Genomic DNA, 9463 nt, shown 5'->3' on the forward strand with positions numbered 1-9463 from the left:
ACCCCACTGCTCACATCTCACCAGGTTGAGTACAACCCATCCACCACTATTCTCTGGGTGCGCCCCATCAGCCGATTGTTTTACCCATCCAACTGTGCAGGCATCAGTGCCACAGGCTCTCCATTTATTGATGAGGATGGGGTGACAGACAGTGTCAAAGGCCTTCTTAAAGTCTAGAAGGACTACATCCACAGCGACACCATAGTCCAAGGATTTAGTTACTTGGTCATAAAAGGCAACCAGGTTGGTCAGGCAGGACCTGCCTTTGATGAACCCATGCTGATTGCCCTGACCATGATCTGCCCTGCAGGCCCCCCACAGATGTGCTCCTTGATGACCATGAATGCTCGTACAGCCGGGCCAAGGGCTCCGTGACGACCCCTGCCAGCTCCCTCAACACCCTTGGGTGGAGGGCATCTGGATCTGCAGATTTTAAAATGTCTAGCCCTTCCAGAAGATCCCTAACTACATCTGCACTGACTGAAGGCCTGACAGAGCTATCCCCAAGATTGTTCCTACCTCTGGTAGGTGGGATATCCCGGTCCTTGTTCAAGAAAACAGAGGCAAAGAAACTCTTTCAGCTGGTCAGGATTGGGTGTCACAGAGGTGTAAAGGCTAGCGTAGGGGAAGGTAGCAGTGTGACCATGGACTTCTTGATAAAACCGTGAAGTGAGTCAGACTGGCTTCAGGCAGGAGCTCCCCACGCCACCCCCAGGTTCCTTCCCTTTGCCATTAGGAAGTGGCCAGTCTGACTTGCAGGCTGGTGGGAAGGGTGCCCATCCAGGATAGCATCAAGGTGCTTGGGGCAACCCCAGTAGGTTTTCATTTGGTTGCCTCTGCTTGTTGGGAGAACTGCTGCATCTCTTCCTCCTTCCTCATCTGGCATCACTGCTCACCCCATCTTTGCATCCCCTCTGCACTGTGCAAGCATGTTTATTCACTAAGGGACACTGCTGCTGGGCTTCCACCATCTTTTGTCCTCACAGGCCGAGGGAAGCTAGGCCTCCCTACAGCGCCAGCTTTGGCTGCAGGGAGCCATGTCTGTGCTTGCTGAGGTGGGATAGCAAGCAACTGGGTATCCCTTCCATGTGCCGGGTGCTCCTGCTTACTGTGATCCCTAAGCAGCAAAGGTAAAGCTGCAATGGGTGCAGTCAGCATTGTGTGGACAAGGGCACTGTGGGATCATTGCTGGGGCCAATTTACCTTAGAGCAGGTAATGCATTACCCATACTGCTTTTGTGCCAGTGGAACTCTGTCTGCCAGGACTTGCACCACTGAAATGTGGCTTAACTGGATTCGCAAACACCTGGGTATTTAATGGCAGGATTCAGTTTGGCATGTAGGTACACACGAGGATCTGCCAACACAAGGCCTGTGTTGTGGGTCTGCAGGCAGGCCAGATCTGAGTCTTGTGGTGTTTCTAGTACCTCTGTTGTTGCGTTGTGTGGTGATTGTTCTGTTCTCGTTTTGCTGGTGTTTGCAGGCCTAATAATTCTGTCAGCTGTTAATTTAATTAGTGCACTATTTACTCCTTCAGTCGGAGCATAATGAGGAAACCAGCCCTCCCCCTCCCCCAGCCCACACGTACGCACAGGCTTTGCAGTTTACCATTACCCTCAGTGCAGCCCTTCAGCCTGGTGGCTGTTCACATGGTGAGTGCTTACATCCCAGCCACTCTGCATTCATTTTCTTCTGAGTCACTGGATTACGCTTTAAATCCTGCCAGAACCTTATAGTGCCTGGGCTGCATACCTTGCTGTAGATGGCAGGGGAGAAACAAAAAGCCACCAGGATTTTCTGTTCCTGCAAGCTCTTTACACCAACAGTTAGTAAATGCTTGGCACCTCCTTTGCACTTTCCATGCATCTACTTCAAAGTATGTTATAAAGATGGGAATGTTTATCCCTGTTTTAGAGAGGCAGAGAGCAGGTGACGGGCTAGGAGAGGAACAGCACCTGCTTGTATTAACTTCCAGCTTAGTATTTTGAATAAACCATGCTGATAGTCCCCGTCGCCTATAGATACTTAGGTACAGTGCCCTATAGATGTGTGGGCAAGATCCTATTCTAGCTATTCGGTATCTAAGGGCCTTTCTGCACCTTCAGAGCAGTGAACTTTGACAGCTCTGGAGACCACAGCTTCCTTAAGACTCCTGACTATACGTCTTCACTGGTGTCTTTCCAGGTTTGGAGCAGGTGTGTGTCTGATGGGTGGGGCATGTTCAGCTGGGACAGGCTACCGCCAGGCTGTAGATGTACCCTATGCAACTAAATGGGATCCTACTTCACCCTGCTCAAGTCCCTGAAAAAACATTAATTAAAAAATGGGTGGGTCATTGTCATCCTTATTCTGCTGCTTTTTTCTGACTTCATCTTAAGGTTAAGATAAAGGAATGTTTTGATGGACTAACAGTTTTTCAGGGACCCAAGCAGGGTGGACTGGGACTGCGCTAAGACTTCAGGGTCATACCTAGAAGTCTAAAAAGTGTACTAGGAGCTGGCTTTTACAGGCATGTTGTTTGAGAGCACAGGCACTTCAGATACTGGAGGGAAGAGTCATAGAAAATTAGGGCTGGAAGGGACCTCGGGAGGTCATCTAGTCCAGTGGGTCTCAACATTTCTTGTACCAGGACACATTTGTAAACATTGAGGGCCAGTCCCAACCCAGTAAATAGTTTAAGTAGAAAGCAGCCCCCTGGCCCTGCTGGTGCCCCTCACTCCTGACCCCCTGCCCCCAGGCCCCAGCTCCCCAGCGTGTTGGGAAGGGTTGGGTGTGTGGGTAATGGGAGGGCATGTGCCACCCTAGATTTGTGCACCCACAGCAGGCATGGGGCTGCAGACTAGCTGGACTGGCACAGGCAGGAGCCACCTCTACAACCCAGCAGGCAGGACTCAGCGCAGGAGGACAAAGTGGGGCTGCGAGACTTGTTGCCACCACTTCTGCTGGAACCCCTGCACCAGCCACGCTGCCAGCAATGCGAGGAATAACGGGTAGGTGGCTACCCTCATCTTCTCCCGCTGCCAGCCATTCACGTGTTGGGCTGTGGCTCTAACCCACTGCCATGGCCTAGCTGCTGCTGCCACTCCCCTCAGGCCATGGCTGTACCCTGGAGAGGTGGGGTGGTGGGCAGTGTCACCTGTGTCACCCCCATCCCCATGATATGTCATCTATGCCCCCCTCTCCCTCATGGACTTACCTGCAGGAGCTGCTCTCCACGCTGCCTCACTGCCATGTGCATGTGTGCACACCTGATCGACTTCGTCCCGCTCCCCCGCAGCCCCCTTGCAGGCTGGAGGAGCTCTGCCAGCCTGCAAGGGGAAACCCATGGTTTCCCCACAGTTTCTCCTTTAAAGGAGAATCCATTTTTAAAGTTTGCTCATGGCCCTTCCTTATATTCTTGCTGCAACCATTGCTCCTTGTTCTGTCGTCTGCCACCACTGAGACCAGTCCAGCTCCAGGTACTTGAAAGCAACTAGTAAAGATACCTGACACATTAAATCCCTTTCAGTCTTCTCTTCTGCAGACTAAATAAGCCCAGTTCCCTCGGCCTCTCCTCATAAGTCATGTGCCCCAGCCTGCTAACCATTTTTGTTGCCCTCCACTGGACTCTCTCCAATGTGTCCACATCTTTTCTGTAGTGGGGGGCCCAAAACTGAGCACACTACTCCAGATGTGGCCTCACCAGTGCTAAACGGAGGGGAATAATTACTTCCCTCAATCTGCTGGCAACGCTCCTATTAATGCAGCCCAGTATGTTAGCCTTTTGGCAACAAGGGCACACTGTTGACTCATATCCAGCTAATTGTTCACTGTCACCCCAGGTCCTTTTCTGTAGAAGAGCACTCCCAGAGAAAGACTATAGCAGAGTTCAAGTTATGCCACCACCTGAGCTTCCCACAGCACAAACTCACCCCTGACCTGCCAGTGGCTGCATCATCTCCTCTTGTGGCCACATCTGACCTTGATGCCAAGGGACATCAACACAGACTTGCTTCCCTAAGTGTAGTTCCTGGTTGGGGAAAACTCTTTGGCTTCATCTTACTCTTCTCAGTCAACACAGATGGGTGCAAGGTTGGTTGCAAGAGGTGACATGTCTGCAAACCTAGTAACTGCTAGGATTGATGGTTCCTGACCCTTGTCCTTTGACCTCTTCCAACACAAACTCATATATGGTGCTATGGGAAACTGGTGAGAACTGTTGCAGAGGTTCCCAGTCTTCCTGGATGCAAGTAGATTTCCAGAGAAACTGGGAGGTACTGGAAAGCTACAACACTTGGTGGGGAGCAAGTATGGGGGTGACTGCAAGTGGTTGGGCAGGATCAACTTCCAAGATTACTAGGGTCCAGCTGAGAGTGCTAGCTACACTGTCTGTGCCAGAAGCAGACGGCTAAGTGAGACTGTTAATTATTTTGTGGCAGGCCTTTGTCTTGAAACTAATGGATGTGCATTTGGACAGTTGACAGATGGAGACTAAATTGTAAGTTCTGGCCAGGTCAAAACAAGGTTACTGAGAAGGAAAAGAGTACCATGCATTGTAAAGAACAGTGGATATTTCCTGGGCTAATAGAAGCTTTTAACAAGCAGCCAAAAGAACTGAAGTATAATACAAATTCCCACCTATGCATAATAAGTGAATAAAAGGAAACCAATGGCAATAATCTTATTTGGCTAACAGCATAGTCATGCTAACAAACCAAATGAGCTAAGGACTTGTATAGATCACTAAGATCTCAGAAAGGATATCCAGCATGCACATTCCCCAGGAGAACAGAGGAGGTTATGACTCCCAAAGGAAGAGGATTTCAGGTCTGGCTACAAGCCAAGGTCTGATTCTATATGGGATGTGCAAACTGGCACCTCTTCAAGTCCTCTCCCTAGACCTGAATTTAGACAAATGCCCCTTGGGGTCTTTGTATCAGAAGGATATGAGAGCAGCCTTCTTGGAGGATCTGGATGGAGTAGGATTATTGACAATCTGCTCACGGTGTGAAATGATCAATAGCACAGTTGGGACTGCACAATGTTTTATAGTACGGAAATAATGTGGCTTTAAATAGAACAAGAACAGGTGCCAAACTGGTCTGCCAGAATTAGTTATGTCAGAGGCGTATGTGGTGAGAAAGGAGTGTGCCCCAGTCCTGGGTAGGTGGAGGCAATTATACATCTAGAAAGGACCTACGATAGGGTGACCTTGCAGAGATTAATGAGCACATTCACATATATAAGACAATTCACTCCTAATTTGTTACTTTAAGACTCCTTGGATTCCTGCTTGAGGACAATACAGAAGAGTACGGGATTGCTCCCAAAGCCAGCTTTACAATAATTTACAGAAAAGCTGTTCTGCAAACACCAGCGTTGGAACCTTTTGGGATGAAGAACCTAGGGTCTTGATCAGCGCACGCTCATGTGGGCTGGGGTTTGTCCTTGGCAAGTCAGTTGCCTCGTGGGATGTACTTCTGAAGCACTGGCTCAAAGGCAATAGCTTGATGATCATCCCAGGTGAGTGGGGGGAGCCCCCAGAAGAATGGACGACCTGTTGCCTTGTATGGGGCAAGGGCCACCCAGTGCAGAAATCAGTTATGAGGGTGAAGACTGGAGGGTGGGCGTGGAGGCAGAGTCAGAACAACTAATCAGAGGAACATGCCAAGCAGAAATTCCCTGATTAAACTCTTTGGTATTAGGAGGTGGCCAAAGAGTTGGTGGATGCTGTCCAGAGAGATTATATTGAGATGCATAATCTGGCAGGGGACTGGTAAAGGGGTCTGGGTTTGCTTGGTAAAGAACCAGACAAAAACAGCTTGGCTGCCTCTAGAACAGTCGTTCTACCTGACAGCTGCAGAGCACTACCCTGCTCAGCCCTGAATGGATGGATGGCCACCTTGCCTGTCAGGAGAAAACTGAATAAGAGGATTCAGGACTTGGTGGAGCTCCAAGATCATGGTTTCATAGTAGTTAGGGGTCATAAGGGACGTGAACAGATCATCTAGCCTGATCCCCCGCCGCTGGCCGGAGCACATGCTGGGATCACACGATCCCAGACAGGTGTTCGTCCAACCTCTTTCTGAATTTTCCCAAGGTAGACATGAGGGCCATTTCCCTAGGAAGTTGGTTCCAGATCCTGGCCACCCTAACAGTGAAATAGTGCCTCCTAATCTCTAACCTGAACCTATTCTCCAGCAGCTTCTGGCCATTGTTCCTCGTCACCCCAGGTGCTGCTGCGGGGAATAGGGCCCTTCCTATTTGCTGCTCATCTCCCCTAACGAGTTTGTAGGCAGCCACCAGGTCCCCCCCTCAGCCTCCTCTTTGTGATCTGTACAAGTCCTTAGCTCATTTGGTTTGTTATCATGACCGTGCTGTTAGCCAAATAACATTATTGCCATTGGTTTCCTTTTACTCACTTATTATGCATAGGTGGGAATTCGTATTATACTTCAGTTCTTTTGGCTGCTTGTTAACAACTTCCATTAACAAGAGCCTTTGGCTCTTTACCAGTCAAAACCAGACAAAAACAGTTGATGGTGCCTGGTCTCCATTGTGTTGGTAGGGAACTACGAGGCTTGTCACCATTTTATAGGTGGGAGAACTGATGCATTGAGATGAAGGCCTGGATCTTCAACAGCATTTAGGCACCTAATTCTCTTTTGGTTTTGTTGGTATTTTGGCACCTAAATACCTCTTGAGGACCTAGGTTTGACATGCTCCCTCACACAGGGAGTCTGGCAGTATTGACTACTGGAGCTCTGGCTTTTGATCCACGGGCAACTGCTGCACTCCCCTTCCTCTCTGTCATAGTTACAAAGAGCCAGGTGCCAAGAATTGGAAAAGAAAACATGCTACAGGGCTGTGAGATGGCTGCCCCCTCTGCAAGTATGTGGGAAAACGTTTAGATCTAAACTCGCCAGTAACTCCGTGCTGAAAGATATGACAGCCTGCCTGCCTGTCATAGCAAAACAAGGCAAACAGAATAAATGGTTGCCAGCCCAAGTCTGGGTGCTGGGCTAGCTTGTTAGGCTGCATATTTGAATTACAATCTATTGACTAATCAGGGTGAAATGGCTTGGATCTGGGCGCTGCTCTATTTCCACCAACCTGTTAAGTGAGACAGACTATTCAAACAGCTTCCTTTGCAACTGGTTCTCCTCTTGGCTTGCATCTGTCTGCCAGAGATCAGGGTTGCTTTGATTTAGGTGCTCCAAACCTTGATTGACATGCATGAAGCTGCTATCTCCTTCAGGCAGTAACAATGTTAATGGTTTATGATTCCCTCCCCAACTTTTTCCCAGACCGAGGGACCTGTTCTCCCCTTAGCCCTCGGAGATGTAGGTAACAGCATTCTTTTGCTCATCTACAAAGACTCGGGGAATACACTCGAGAAATTCCTCCTACGTTTGCTTGGCATCTTCCCAAAAGATAAGAACTTCAGTGTTTGCACTCTTTCCTCTCTCCCTTTTCTTCCTGAGTCTTTTTCAGAAATAAAAGCCTATTAATATTTTAATAGCAATCTCAGCTCAGGCATTCTCCATCTTTCAGTGCCTAGCTTATCAGCTATCTCCATGAGATGAGCTTGTGTGTTGTCTTGCTACAATTTCAATCTGCATTGTATGCTCAAAGCTCACAGTGCCTTGCCCTGGGTTAAGGGACTGGATGCTTAACACAGTTGTGGTGCTTTGAGCTCAGTCTACAATATGGCATCCATCACTGCTGACACCAGTGGAACTGCTCAGCTGCTGGCCAGTGGGATGCATTTCAGACACGTGTGTAGACCTGGCCAGAGGAATGCCATGTTAATTGCTCAACCTATGTCCGGTTCATTGCAGTCCTTCAGAAACCACAGGACCTTGTGCTCCAAACCCTTGAAGAATCAGGGCAGGAATCTTTCATTTGCACTTTCTTGCAGTCTCCATTGGCTATAGCAAATCCCCAGCATACTGGAAGACAGTGTCTAACTGCCAAGTGACACAGGATGATTAAAGAAGTGCGGTTCTCAGGCAAGACGAGGTGATTTTTTAAAATTAAATAATGGAATGTCCTGAGGGAAGAAGCAAGCAGAAGAGATACAGCATAGGAGGGAATGGATAAAAGGAGTCCTGCTCATCTCTGCAAAGTTGCTGCATTTTCATTTGGTCTCCAAAGGTGGAAAAACAGTATGATCTGTGTCTAATTAAGATGTGCAAAAACCCAGAAAGGGTTTCTTTTTGAACCGTTGTATTTTTTTTGGATGATAAGTTATCATATTTACCTAAATACAAGATGATTTGGACTTCAAGATAACCCCACTCCTCCCATGAATTAGATACATTGGGAAATTATAAATTTGCTATACTGTAAGTCTTCTGTGGGAGAGGAGAGTTCATCTGGAGGGCTAAAGAACTAGTCAGTTGATGATACTGGAGAGATCAAACCCTAGTGAGAAAGGAAGTGGGGGGTTTTAATTCAGATTGTGTAAAAGTCTCCAGCTAGAATTTTTAAAATGTAGGTGTTGCAAGTTAAGTTGCCAGGTATATGAGATTTCTGAAGGCACAGCCAGAGATGGAGGTCTCACTGCAATTTGCCTCAGTGTTGTTGTTTTTCTCCCCTCTTCCTTACCCCTACAAATTCCTCCTTATGCACCTAATTCAGAATGGCCTAATCTTCCAATAGCTGCCTTTCCCATTTCTTCCTGGGCAATCATGAATACACAGCACCTCAGCAAAGCCAAGCTGCTTTGATTTTAGGTGTTCCTCTTTCCATTCATGGCATTTTGTCAACCCCAAGGGATCCAAAATCATGAGAACTTTAACAATCATGAAGCTTTAAAAATAGCAGGCCCTGGTATCTTTTTATTCACCTGCTGCTTTCTGAGCCTGGAAGGTTTGTGGTTTTGCCTTTTACTCTGCAGCCACAAAGAACAAAAGCTTGCTTGTTTTTCATTTAAATGGAAGCTGAGCTCCTTGAATCGTCAGGAGCTGGAGCTTTGAGCAAAAGATCAACCATTGTGGGAACTGGCAGTGCCAAGTTGTTTGAACTTCTATTTAACCAAAGCCCTTGGGAAAAAATGGATCTTTGAAGGAGTCAACATCTGTTTTCCCTGTTCTGGTCTACCACTCTGGGCTCATCCATGTACTAAAACTTAAAAATGCCTCTAATTCACGTTTTACTGCCTCAATACAGGTAAATATAATTCTTTGTGTCCGCAGGTCTTATGCAAAATTTAAATAAGTCATTTATTTTTGCTAAACAAAGTGGAAATTGGTAGAAAATGAGATTTAAACTCAATTGAAAAGGGATGCTTGAGAGTGCTCAGCATCTCCATGTAGCACCAGCACCTTGACATGGTCCTCAGCTGGTAGAAAACAGTCTTGGCTCTCTGAACTTCTAAATCTGTAGTTTAAATCTAAATCTATAGACCCATTCCACCAGGACCTCAAGATCCTAAGCCTCATATACTGTGTGACTGGTGCTGCAGTGCAAAGGAATCTCA

This window comes from Gavialis gangeticus, unplaced genomic scaffold (assembly GCF_001723915.1).
Source record: "Gavialis gangeticus isolate Ggan-Ray unplaced genomic scaffold, GavGan_comp1, whole genome shotgun sequence".
Classification (NCBI taxonomy): Eukaryota; Metazoa; Chordata; order Crocodylia; family Gavialidae; genus Gavialis; species Gavialis gangeticus.